At 44.3% G+C, this 14006-nt stretch overlaps 1 protein-coding gene across 1 annotated transcript in view; it reads left to right on the top strand.

Moving 5' to 3' along the window:
• The window catches only part of RBM20 (RNA binding motif protein 20), a 207401-nt gene that overhangs the window by 48505 nt on the left and 144890 nt on the right, over window positions 1-14006 (top strand). The window lies entirely within an intron of this gene.

Here is a 14006-nt window from a genome sequence, read left to right on the forward strand (position 1 = left end):
GACCATTTAAAAATTGAACTTTTGGCAGATTATTTCTGTCTGTTTGATTTTATTACTTTCTTGCCTGAGTGAAACTCTCATTTTAAATGACATGTTGTTTCTTTACAAAGTAAAGTGCCAAAGGAATATGAGAGTTTTGGTTGTATGTATTATTGTTGATGTGTATTCTATTTTTGTCAGATACTTAATAAAATACTTTACTCTGTGTTTTGTGACTCATTAAAGGTGAAAAAGTATACATAAGATTATCAGGGTATATGAAACTATTTCCAACATACTAATTACTTATAGTTTAGATTACAGGGTTTCTGTGGAGTTTTTGGTACAATATCAGAATAGACTAAAAATTATTCTTACTCTTATAAACTGACTGTTTTCGTGTAGTTTGTTTTAGCCCATTTAATTGGTACAACAGAATGAACCAGTTATATATTTGGCTCAAGTTTCAATTTCTTAAGTTTCTTTTCAGTAACTGGGTCTGACAGAGCCAAGAGAAGCAGCCCCCATCTGTGTGGCATGAGAGCTTGTGACTTTCCCCTGTGCTTCCATCTGGTCCTCAGGCTGGGTGTTTTCTGGTAGAAAGTCATTCGTTCAGAGTTAATTACTGAGCACCTGCTGTGTGCCACACACTTTTGTAACCATAGTTCTCCTGATGATGCAAAACACAGAAGCACACAAAAAGAGCAACTTCCTGTGTCTTGGGAGAACCAAGGGATAAAACCAAAACCAAAAGGCAGAGTTGGTCCTCAAAAAGAAGATGATTCTGCGATGCAAACAGTAAAGTCTAGAACCTTTTCGTCCTGTTCCTATTAATGAACTGACTCCATCCCCAGGCGCTGTCATCTTGGCTGTCATCTTGGTTGGTGCTGGGTTGGCCCTTGTGTTGGAAGCTTGAGTGGCCCCTTGAAGGGGAAGAAGACTGTGATGAAGTAGTAGGTAAATTTGTGCAGGGCCTTGGAAGCCTTCCAGAATTATATGTGAAAAGTGATATTGTCACCACAGAGCGAAATATGGCAAAATGGGAATCTAACCATTTCACTGAAACAGAAGACTGGATTCAAGCTACAAATTCAGGGACAGACCGATGGAGAAGAGTTGAGGTTTGAATTCTGAGTTGCTCTGCTTGAAGTGAAGAGCTGGGGATGGTTTGGGTTAAAAAGTAATTTCCAAGCCGTAGGCCTTTCAACAACGGTGAATTGGATCTTACCCTAAGAGAACTCGTTCTGTTAGAATAGACCTTAGTTTTGCATTTTAATCACAGTCCATGAGAAGCTGACTGGCGTTTAATTTGAGAATTCCTACAATTTTGAAATACCTTCTACCCAAGGAGTCAGAGTACGTCTGGCCAGTGGCCTCCTACCACGAGTCAGGAGAGCGTCAGGAAAGACATTTCAGCAAGAGTACCGTGTCCGTGGTTGAAACATTTTGCTTTACCTCCTGAGTCACATTGTCATTGAGAGAACAGAATTGAATTTTTCAGGGTTGTCACTTCAAAGCACTCTTAAAACTCTTCCACACATGATCGAATTTCGTGAGGACATCCTTAGAGAGTGAGATGATATCCTAGGGTGCTGAAATTGCTAAGTTTCCTGGCCCCTGCCGAGTGGTGACCCAGAGTCCCCCTGCAGTTTAACTGAGGTGCTTTATTCGTCTGCAGACTGGAAGCCCAGGATTGGAAATCTAACACGAGATAAATAATTAAATCTCGGCTTCCACAAGTGCAGAGGGCATAAATAATCCAACCGCGTGCTGCCCAGGCATTCCATACCGTGGGGCATTTCGATTTAATGCCCAGGCACTCACTTGTCACTGAATATGTCAGAGTGTGGCTTCTGCCTGAGACAGGGAGAGGGTGCTATTTCAGAGAAGTGTGCTTGCCTGTCTGCTGGAAGACCGCCTCTACCCTCTGACTCTTCCGGAGACCCTTTGCGGGCTTGGTGTCCAGGGAAATTCATCTTCCCTGCGTCTAGCCCTGAGTCCAAAAAACTGTAACCGTCTCCTCTTCTGGTTAAATGAAGGAGGTGATATATTGAAGGGAGACCCAGGAAAATCGCTCATTTAATTGGAGACATTTGGAGAAGTAGATGAGTTCACTGATGGGAGTGGACCTTGAAAACTTTATTCTCAGAGTCGGGAGTTTGAACCTGAGACCATTTGAGCATTGGGGAGTGGCTGAAAAAAAAAAAAGTTGGTGTCATTTTCTGCTTCAACAGCAAATCTTGTGAAGGGCACAGAGGAGTAGCAATCCATTTTCTGGTGACCAAAGGTGAGAAGACAGCTACTCGTTCTAATTGTGTCTGCATCTTTTATATGGCTTTGCTCCTGGTAGAGACTTAATGAAAGTTTGTTAATGTGCAAAGGAAAGAACACCGATTAATGAAAGTTTGTTAAATGTGCAAAGGAAAGAATACCGATGCATCGTGATGTTTCACGCTTCCCAGCTGTGGTCTTGTCTGGTGCCACTCCCAGGGAGGTCCCCGGGCCACAGCACTAGCACATCACCTGGGAGCTAGTTAGGAATCAAAATTCTCAGACCCTGTTCCAGACCTACTGATCCGTATCTCTGGGGTGAGCCCAGTAATCTATTGTTAACAGACCCTCCAGAGATTCTGTTGCCTGCTAAAGTTTGAGCACCCCTGGCCTAGAGGTGCTTCAGCCAGAGAGGTGACTTAATAATCTTACACATACCCACTTCCTCTCTCAGTAGGAAGTCACCACAGCTGGTTGCAAGAGAATCACGTTTAAAATCCTTACATGCATGTGTTTCTTCACCCCCACAGCTTCCCATCCAGGATGCAGCTAGTCTCCTGGCTTTTCTCTGCAGATCTCACGTTTCCAGATTCTATGTTGTCTCTTTAGGAAAATAGAGATGGGGTGAGCAGGGAGGCATCCTTCTATTTGCTGATTGCCAGATGGAGGATGAGCTATAATGTCAGACACTTGCTGAACGCCCACTGTGTGCTAGGCCTGGACCCCAGTGCACAGTACACAGCCTCTGTCGCCACGACCTCGGGAGCTCCCAAGGAGGCAGACAAGGAGGTGACAGGTGCTGGGGGTGGGGTGTGAAGATGACAGTCACTGGGCTGTACCTGGGAGTAGCCCGATGAGCCCAGCTCAGACCTGGGCTAGCCTGGGATAGGAGAGCCTTCCTGGAAGAAGTTCTGCCTGGGCCACCTCTTATTGGATAGGCAGGGTGGCAGCAGGGTGCAAAGAGGGAGGGGCAGAAGGGAATTTTGGATGGAAGGAGCAGCACCGCCGAAATCGCACTCTAGACAGTGCTTTACTCGGATTTGGGGACTCTATATTTAAATCGAGTTAAAAAGTACATATAGTAAAGGGTACGGCTCTTTGATTTGCAGCTTGATGAATTTTTAAATGTGTCCTCACTCTTATAACCCACCACCCAGATCAAAATATGGGACATTTCTAGCCTCCCTGTACTCATTCTAGTGCATAGGCCCCTGCTCCCAAAGGAAACCCCATTCTCACCTCTGTCACCATAGGTTAATTTCTATGGGGGACTTTTTTTGTTTTTTAATTGGGGACTTTTTTAGATTATAAACTTCTTGAACAGAAAATTTATCCTGGATAGTCAGAGGTCACTAACAGGCTGGATATGGCTCCAAATTATGTTTTGTTTGGACTACACAGTTTTTTAAAAAAAATTTACTGCCAAAAAAATGGGGGATTTCTCATAACAATCAAAAGCTCTGATAACACGGGGCTCACGTACCTTGGCAGTGATGCTGGGCTGCAGTTGGGTGGGGACTGTCCCCCCAGAAGATGGGTGTCCCCTCTTTAGTAACTCTCACTGCCCCCGTTGCTCATTCCTAGCTGGCTACGCTTGTTGCCTGCCTGGTCCTGTGGGCATTTGACTTTGCAGTCCCTGCCATTAGGTATTGTTTGGTTTGGGGCCTCTAGCATGGCTGAGGGTACTTAATAATTTTTATTCGTTGATTCATCAGCACTTATTAAGCACAGACTGTGAGTCAGGCACATGCCAGGTGTTGGGAATACAGAGGCGTTCATGGGCAGAAAGATGATGCGTTGTTCGTTAGCTTGCGGTGAAGCTCACCAGATGTGTGGCATGTCCCATCTTTGTGAGTTCACTTCTCACTACCTCCTTGGGTGCCACCCATGCTGGCTGTATCCTGGTCCCTGAGCCCAGGGACTTATTAACTGTCCCACTTCTGTCATCACCATCCCCCTCTCTCTTTCCTCCCTGTCTGGCCCTCACCCATCCTTCAGGCATTTGCTCAAGTCCTGTCTCTTCCAAGAAGTCTTCGCTGACCATCCCTTTCTCCTGGGACATCTTCCTCCTCTGAATTCCTTATCAATGTGTTTCTTACACCAGCAAACAATGGACTGTGTCATTGATTCCCTCACATTAAAAAAGAAAGGCCTTTTTTCTTAAACTATAGGTGGCATGGCCTGTGGGCAAAGGCTTTGCCTCATAATTCCTGACATGGCTGCATAATGCCCTGCATGGTTCTGAGCATACAGAAGGTGCCCAGTAAATACAGGAGATGGTCTGGGAAAGTAAGTGGAGCCCCAAAAGAAGAGGCTGCAGACAGCAGCGCCTGGGGTGAGGGGGCAGAGAGGAAAGCACTAGGAGATGCCGTCACTGGCAGTCGCCTGGTAGGAATCCAGCCTGTGAGGACCGCTTGTCCTTGTGAGAGCATTGACACACACATGGAGAGACACACACTCCGGCTGGCCATCAGGCTGCAGGCATTCCGAGCAGTGTCATGTGAGGTGGCCTTTGAGGTTCTCCCCTTACAGCCTGACAGAGTGTCCCTGGGGGTGGCAGGACAAGGTTCACTGAAGACAGCCAGTGGCTAGAAAGGGAAAGTAGCATTTTGATGGCTGTACTGCCAGCTGTGCTCCATCAAGAGCCTGGGTGCCTCACTCTGTCCCACTTTTAGTTCCTAACTTGGTGATACTGATCGCTAACGGCAACCTAATGGCAAATAGGTTACACCTTGTAACATTGCCTCCTTGAAAAGTACCTTAGATGTTGGCAAAGGATGATGACCTTTCTTTAGTGGACTTCTGTGCCCAGCTCAGCCAGCCAGACCACTGCAGTGGAGGTGGGAGAGGTAAGAGGAGCCTTTAATTTAAGGACGCTTGGCAAATAGCCATCTCATTTGCTAGGGTTCTGTTATATGTCACTTGGTGTGCAAGGTTCCAAGAACTACTTGGTCTCTTGACAGGGAACATGATAGAATGTCAGGACCTAAGCTAATGTAAAATATGCTTTGCCCCGCCAAGTCATGCACAGGCAGTGCAAGAAGCCCATCGGTCATTCACATGTCTGCACCATGTGGCCAAGGGGCTCCACTGATGGGATCTGGCCTTTCCAGAGCTCTGTGATGATGGAGATCAGGCACACAGTGGTTTTTGACTTAGAGTGTGCTGATTTTGAAAGTGTGAGGGCATCCCTCAGAAACAATAATGCACATCCTTAAAGGGCACTTGTTTCCTGTCTCTCTTTCTTCCCTTATACTTGGGCCTTGCTGTTTTTCCCCACTGTCCACTCTCCTTTTCCCCCTCCTTTCCATGTCTTTGTGTTTATTTGTTGCGCCTTTGGCACTAACCCCCGATGTCCAGGTGACAATGCTGACTAGGTTTATAGGTGCTACATTCTGTTACTTGGGAGCTTCAGATTTAGATACAAGGATCAAGAGATCTACAGGTTTCATCCAAGTTTCAGCCATGGGCCAGTTAGGGAATGTGACATTGGAAGCTATAATACAGTTGTTGAGCAAAGTCATTATGGGAGCTTTATGCCAATTAACAAATGTTTGACTGACAACAGAAAACCCAACAAACGCTGGGTTAAACCAGAGGGACATTTATCATCTTCTTAACAAGAAGCCTGGAGGCAGGTGGCCCAGGGTTGCTTTAGCGGTTCAACAGGGTCTTCAGGGACCCCAGGGTCTCTCCATCGCTCCACTCTCCGTGTGCAATGGTGTGTTTGTTCTCATGTCCGTGGCCTCCTCTTCCCAGGGTGGCTGACACAGATTCCAAGTATCAGGAACAGTACTTTTATGCCAGCAACCAAAGCAGGAAGTGGGGATGGAGGGTGGGCAACAGAATGATCTCTTTGTTTACCTCTCTCTTAATTGGGAGCAGAAAATTTTGGATCCTTATTGCAAAGGAGATGCTGTTTAAATGTGAAAACTGACGTGGATCTGAGTCATTTGGGGCTATCTGTGACAGAGTGAGCTGAGACTCTGTTTTCCTATGCCCCTTTCCAACTCCATTCCCAATTGTTCTTTCTCAAAATCACAGATTGAGGAGAACTTTATTTTCTCCTAGTTTCTTCCAGCCCAGAATTCATAGTTGGGCTTAATTTTCATCAACTGATGAGCCAAGGCTCACCCGAGAATGCCTATGAGCCCTTGCCTTAGAAACCAATAAAGTCTGGCCCCTAAGGTCTGGTACCCATTCCCCCTTTTCTGAATGGTGCATCGTATCAGCCTGGACCACGGGTAACATACTGTTCACGTCATTTACCCAGTAGGAACTCTGAGCCAGAGCTCTCACGATTAGTGTTAAGTTACAGTGCCCTCTGGTTGAGAGTCTGTCTTTTGAAAAGTTTGGGTCTAGCCCTCCCTTTGCCCTTTCTAGTATTGAATCTTGGGAAATGATTTCTCTGCTAAAATAACTTTGGTTTGTATGCATGCGTGCATGTCCACACCCACATGCACATTCACATACCCCAGCTCTGAGCCGCTCCAGTGGGAAAGGGAGACTGCGGTTTCATGGTAGCTGTCTTTTTGATGGATGTCCCCATGTCCACCCACAGAGGCCGTGACATTCCTGCTTTCCCCACTTGATAATCTGAAAATCTTCCAAGACAGATTGCCTTGCTATAGACCTGCAACTCTGGAATGCCACATAGGTTCTGGGTTTCAATCGCCAGGGTCCTCATTGGCTTGCATTTGTAAGAGCTGGTGGGCTTGAAGCTGATAAGGTGGGGACCTCACGGAGGGCCATTCCCAGAGCGCCAGGAAAGACACGGTGCCAGAGATAGGGCAGCAGGGCTGCGAGAGCTGGGGCCAGGGTGTGTGGAGCTTGACTCAGTCCCATGGTCTTGTTTCAGCTTTCCCCTTTCATCTACTCCCAGGTACATGTTGCTATTTATAGCTCCTCACTCTTTCCCTGAAATGTGCTCCCAAATGTGCCCAACACTTCTCTCCATTTTCCAACCTCTGCTGGCAAAAGTGACAAAGGCAAGAGTAGATTTTACTCTGTGGCAAGTTGTTCTTGTGTTAAAAGTTTTCATCCCCTCACCCGGTGGAAGAGTTTTACACTAGTATCTGATAATTCTGTTTACTGCCTTTAAAGTTGACAGCATGTGAAATTTATGATTGGCTTTATGGTCAGAAGGATTTGTCAAACCTTCGGCCTGGATTTGGGGAATCTGCCAGAAGAGCCACTGTCAGCATTCAGGATCTAGTTCGCTTGGTGGTCCCCAGACTTCTAGGGTGAAATGCAAATATCTCTGAGGGGAGAGTTCTGGATCTGGATCTTTTTTTTTTTTTTTTAACATTTTATTTTTTATTTATTTTTGGCTGCGTTGGGTCTTCGTTGCTGCGCACAGGCTTTCTCCAGTTGCTGCGAGCGGGGACTACTCTTCGTGCGGTGCGCGGGCTTCTCGTTGCGGTGTCTTCTCTTGTTGCGGAGCTCGGGCCCTAGGCAGGCAGGCTTCAGTAGTTGTGCGCACGGGCTTAGTTGCTCTGCGGTATGTGAGATCTTCCCGGACCAGGGATCAAACCCGTGTCCCCTGCATTGGCAGGCAGATTCTTAACCACTGCGCCACCAGGGAAGTCCCAGAGTTTTGGATCTTAATTGCCTGGCTTGGGATCAATTCAATCAGTTAACCTACTTGCTATGTGTCCTTTGGACAAGTTATTTAACTCCTCTGTACTTTAGTTTTTCTGTCTGTAAAATGGGAACAGTAATAGTCATGACACCCTGTGGTGGTTAGGAGGAGTCAAGGAGTTAACATTTAAGCGCTTATAATGTTACCTGGCAATTAGTAAGCTCCTTATAAGTGTTAAATAAATAAATCTTATTAGTTTGAGATATTTTTGTTGGCTTACAACTTTTCTGAGATGATTGTAAATTCAGATGCAGTTGTAAGAAATAATACAGAGTTCTCATGTTACATGTTCCATTTATCGTGCTTCCCCCAATGGTAACATTTTGTAAAACTGTAATACAATATCACAACCAGAAAATTAATATTGATGCAATCCACTTCTCTTATTCAGATTTCCCCACTGTTATGTGTACTCATTTGTATGTGCGTATGCATTTAGTTCTGTACAGTTTTATCACATGTGTAGGTTCATGTTTGCACCACCACAGTCAAGATACTGAACAGCTCCGTCATCAAAAGGATTCTTCATGTTGCCCTTTTGTAACTACACCCACATCCCTCCTTTTCCAGCAACCCCTGGCAAAGACTAATCTGTTCTCCATTTCTAAAATTTTGTCATTTTAAGAATGTTAGAGACTTCCCTTGTGGTCCAGTGATTAAGACTCCAGGCTTCCACTGAAGGGGGCATGGGTTCGATTCCTGATCGGGGAACTGAGATCCTGTAAGATGTGTGGTGCAGCCTTAAAAAAAAAAAAAAAAAAAAGAATGTTATATAAATGGAATCATACAGTTTGCAACCTTTTGGGATTAGCTTTATTCACTCAGCATTAATTTCCTGGAGACTGACCCAAGTTCTTGCGTATATCAATAGTTCATTCCTTCTTCTTGCTGAATAGAATTCCATGGCATAGATGTTTAACCATTCACCCAATGAAGGACATCTAGGCTTTTCTCAGTTTTTGGCTATTACAAGTAGAGCTGCTGTGAACATTTGTGTACAGGTTGTTGTGTGAACGTAAGTTTTCATTTCTCTGGGAGGAATGCCCAAGAGTGCAGTTGTTGGATTGTATGGTATATGTTAGGTTTGCTACTGTAATAGGTATAACACTTTGTTATTTAAATTTGTACCTCCAACAATAAATTTATGTTCAATTCTTTGACTTATAGTAAGCACTGTATTAGTATGTGTTAAATAAGTAAAAATGGGCCACTGACTTTTACAGTGTATCCAAGACGTGTAAGAGACAGGCAAGGATATGGTGACTGGTTCTTGTCTTTAGGAAATGTTTCATCTTGGGTGTGGGAATTGAGTAGTTGCAAATAAGAACCCAAATATAAAAATTGTGTGCTGCCTGACTATAGACAGTTTGGAAAAGCCCAGTGGACAGTGCAGAGGTGGGAGGTGCAGGATGGGGAGAGAGTGGAGGTTTGGGAAAGGGTTGTCAATGTCGGTGCCACCAGTGCTTGAAATCAGGAATTTCATGGTCTTTTGTATTTGAGAAAAATTTGGAAATATTTGAATTTGAGGAAAAGCATCAATTTTGCATGAAATATTTGTTTTGGTCAAAGATAGGATCATTATAGAATCATAACTTCCTTCATAAGGGCATTCTTTACTTACAAGAGAGAATAGAAGCATGGCATTGCTGGAAAACCAGCTGGATTTCACATTTCACCGTTATGGACAAAGAGGCTGGACTTCTGGCCAGGTCACTCGCTGGTTTTCCCAGGCCCTAGAAGGATGCTGGTTCTTCCTGTGGAGGGGGGTCGGTTCGACGGAGTGCAGGGAAAGCTCACCTAGCGTGTCTGACATCTGGAGCAGATAATTTTTCACATTTCTATCCTCTGAATGACAAAATTATTTCCAGTAAAAGCCATGTAATCAGTAGTCATTATTTTCTTGATTGTTTTCTTTAGTTTGTAAACAATGAAAGATTGAAAAAGAATACATTTAAGGCTTAAAGATCCTACTCAAATTTAATAAGATATTTCACATCTGAATTAAAGTTTATGCTTCCAAGCAAAATTATCACATCTTGCAGTTTGCTGTCTAACTGTTTTGAATTTTAAACACGAACAAAAGCTCCAAGTGGTCCCGTAGTGTGACTGAATTGAAGTAACTCAAGTTCTGTTTCTTCGTTTTTACAAGCACTGCTATCGCTGTTTATTTTAAATCGGCTTAAACACAGGAATATATAGTACTGCAGGGATTGGAGACATGGACTGTGTCTGAATTGGAATCAAAAGATTCTGACCTATTATGAATTTATTTTTGAAATCAGTAGGAGTCTGGTTTGCATGGATGGGGGCCAACTGCAAAGCTAGGGATGCTCCAAATTACCTTTCATGTAAATACAATGTTTATCAAAGGATAAATAATACAAATAAGCTCATTTGAAGCTTACAAATATATTACTCAAACTCAGCAGTAACTGCGGGGGTATTTTAGAACTTAAGCCAGCAAAATACGCTTTCCAGGAGGAATAGCTTCTCACTGACATTGTTTAGAATTGCTGATGCTTGGTGATAAGGAAAAGCAGGTGACTTTTCATGGTTTTTGTTTTAAATTCTCTAGAGACAAAGTCCTGCCTTATGGCCTGCACTGGGCAAGCCCCACATTGGGTTTCAGCACTGATGAAAAGCGGGGGCTTTTTGAGTTCGGTTGAACAGGTCTTGAAGCCCGGCATTGCCTGTTCGTAGCCCTGTGACTTAGAGCAAGTGACTTTACTAGCCATAGTCAGCTTGCTTATCTGCAAAATGGTAAGGTTTTGTGCAGGTGACTATTGATACTGTAATCTGCATAGAGCACCTGGAGTAGGCTCTGGGGCACAGTACGTTTTTAAGAAATGTGAGTTGTCTTCCCTCCTCCATCTGGAATGGGCAACACCTGTGTGTCTCTGGGACTAGCCCTGGACCCTGAGAAGGGAGCTGAGGCCGGCCAGTCACAGACCTGCCTCCCTTCTCGTCCTGTTTCTGACGTTCCCCCAGGAAAAGCCGCTGTTCTGGTTAAGCAGTGTTCGTTGAGCCACTCTATTGAAGCCCAGGAGAAGCCTGAACACACTCCCTGGGATTCCCAGATGAGTCCATCAGAATGCGGGTTTGGGTGTGGACAGCTATTCTGGTCTCTCCTGGGCTGAAAGGTGGGGAATCTCAGGACAGTGTGTCCAGCTTGTCTGTCTGAAGGGTAACCCTCAGGAACACAAGTGATTCTCCTTTGCTGGGGAGAGAAGAGGTTCTGCAGCTGTTTCTCTTAAATGAAGAGGCTTGGGTATAGTCGAGGCCTTTTACAAACTACTTTCCCCCTCCTTCTCTGCCACCTCCTCATACTGATAATTGCCAAGGAATATGGTCCAAGCCTTTGGGTGGCTTTTGTGAGCCTTTTATAGAAGTTTAGAAAGAATTTTTGGTATTCTTATCATGTATTAAAAGATCAAGCTATTTTTATTCAGGACCCAGCTCATGCTAAACATGGAAATACCTTTAAATGACCCAGGGAGGGGCTAGGATGACTATTTTATGTAGCAATTTTTTTTCGTTGTAAAATGAACCTGTTGCACTTTAAAGGGACTAAAGAGAATTCTTAATTTTATACAGTTTATTCTGCCAAGTGATAAGGTTTTCTTTTCCTTTGCTTTTAGGGGAAGTCTGTTTAGTGATGGCTTATTGGAGTATAGGAAAGGAAGTACATATCTTGTTGTTTTTAAAAAGCTGAAAGCATATTACAAAATTTATCCTAGAAAATTATCTCATGTTGTAAATAATCTCAAATGTAGATTTTTGAATGTGAAATGGAGCTTAAGATTTTATTTTTGCTAACTTGATATTCCAGAATGTTTTGTGTTTCTCCAATATTAGCTGCATGGCCAGTGCCTTTTGACTGGAAAATATGTCAGAAAACATATAACTTAATCAAGGTCAAGCTAAAACTATACTGTTTTTTTTTTTTTTTCAACATTCTTCCTGGCCTTATTCTCATCTTATTCTTATTCATTCTTTAAAGAATGGTAAACATTTTTTGAAAACAGAACGAATGGTCTTAAAGGCAAACATGATAGATCTGAAGCCTTAAAAATACAAAGAAAAGTAAACATTTGGTAATCATATGGTTAAATTAACGTGCGTATTCAGGGCCGGCTTCACTGGCATGTGACATGTGCAGTCACACAGGGCCCCATGCTTAGAAGGGTCCTATGCTTCTTTATGCTCCTTTGTCACTGTTTGGAAATTCTTAATCATTTTTGAACAAGGGACCCCACGTTTTTATTTTGCACTGAACTCTGCAAATTAGGTAGCTGGTCCCATGAATCAGCCACCTGGTAACTCACCTTAAACTAGTTTGGGGCTTTCGAATTTCCACCTTAATCCTAACCAGATGTTTACCAGCTCTTTTTCCCTAAATATGAATTTGTGAGGACCAGGACCATAAGGGACTAATGACCTTTCATTTAGATATATTTCTTTTCAACTATTTTCAAAGTTCTAAGTAATGGATAAGGCTGTGTTTTTGAACATTTTAATTTTGTTGCATATGATATAAAACCGAAATCCCATTTCTTGACTAATATCTATTAAAATATGTAGGTTCCATATATTTTTGCTAGATTAAAAAAAGTGAAGTGACACTCTTGTTTCTCGAATTATTAATAGTGGCTGTTTCTGGAGGCTGAGATTTCAGAGGGTTTTCACTTTTTCTGTTTTATGGCTCGAATTCGAGTTTCTACGACCAGCAGGAATTATTTTTGTAATGTGGGAAAGGGGGAGAAACGATAAAGCTAAAAAAAAACCAACCGGATTCATTCGTTGTAGCTTTAAAAAGAAGAACAACTCCTTTTGATTCTGGCAGGCAGCCTTGCAGAGTTGGGGTGCTGGGGTTCCCATTCCTTCAGGGCAGTCCCAGAAGTCACAGAAATGTTAGCGGGGGTCAAGAGGTGGCTTGGATTGAGTGTGGCTGAGAGCGGGTGGTACTGTTTTGGCAGAAATGTTCAGTGCGTGTTAGTAAACTTGGGGATAATCTGGACCTGGTATCCAATTTTATATGAGGCACTGATGGAATCTTATTTCATTTTAAGTCCTTGGCTATCAACTCTTGTGTTTCTTGGTTTTTCTTGTGTGTGTGTGTGTGTGTGTGTGTGTGTGTGTGTGTATCAACTATAGTCTTGTGTATGTTTTTCTTGTTTTAAATGCTCCTCTCACAGTTTAATAGCTGGTGAGAAATGCATTGCTTTTGGCCAGAGCTGCAGCTGGCCTTTGTACCAGGGCAGGGCTGTCCTTCTTCTGATGTGTGGTCAGATTCAGTGTGAGATAAACAGCTTTGGCTTCAAAATTCTTGTTGACATCTCACCCCACTGCTATGCATGGTGACACCCTTAAAGCCCTCCTGCTGCATGTGAAATGGCCAGGAATTAAATGCCGGGTTGAGAGTAAAAGAACAAGGGGGTAACCGGGGGTCGTTCTTCTGCTGGACGCCTGCCTGCGAGAGGGCAGCCCTGCGGGCGTGCTGGGAACACTGGACCAGACACCAGGCCAGTCTGGGATAACCCCCACTCCAGCAGCCAACCTCTGTCCAGTCCCTTTGCTAAAGGGAAGTTCTGCCCCGGGGTCATCTTTTATTTTTTGTCTGTGGGCAGAAATGCTTTGGTCTATGCTGTGATTTTTTTTTAATACATTTATTTTATTCATTTATTTATTTTTGGCTGCGCTGGGTCTTCATTGCTGCGCGCGGGCTTTCTCTAGTTGCAGCGAGTGGGGGCTACTCTTCGTTGTGGTGCACGGGCTTCTCACTGCTGTGGCTTCTCTTGTTGCAGAGCACGGGCTCTAGGCACGCGGGCTTCAGTAGTTGTGGCACGTGGGCTCAGGAGTTGTGGCTCATGGGCTCTAGAGCGCAGGCTCAGTAGCTGTGGCACACAGGCTTAGTTGCTCCGCGGCCTGTGGAATCTTCCTGGACCAGAGCTCGAACCCATGTCCCCTGCACTGGCAGGCGGGTTGAGAGTAAAAGCACTAGGGGGTAACCGGGGTCGTTCTTCTGCTGGACGCCTGCCTGCGAGAGGGCAACCCTGCGGGCGTGCTGGGAACACTGGACCAGACACCAGGCCAGTCTGGGATAACCCCCACTCCA

This window comes from Monodon monoceros, unplaced genomic scaffold, assembly GCF_005190385.1.
Source record: "Monodon monoceros isolate NGI ecotype Baffin Bay Population unplaced genomic scaffold, NGI_Narwhal_1 Super_Scaffold_4, whole genome shotgun sequence".
NCBI lineage: Eukaryota > Metazoa > Chordata > Mammalia > Artiodactyla > Monodontidae > Monodon > Monodon monoceros.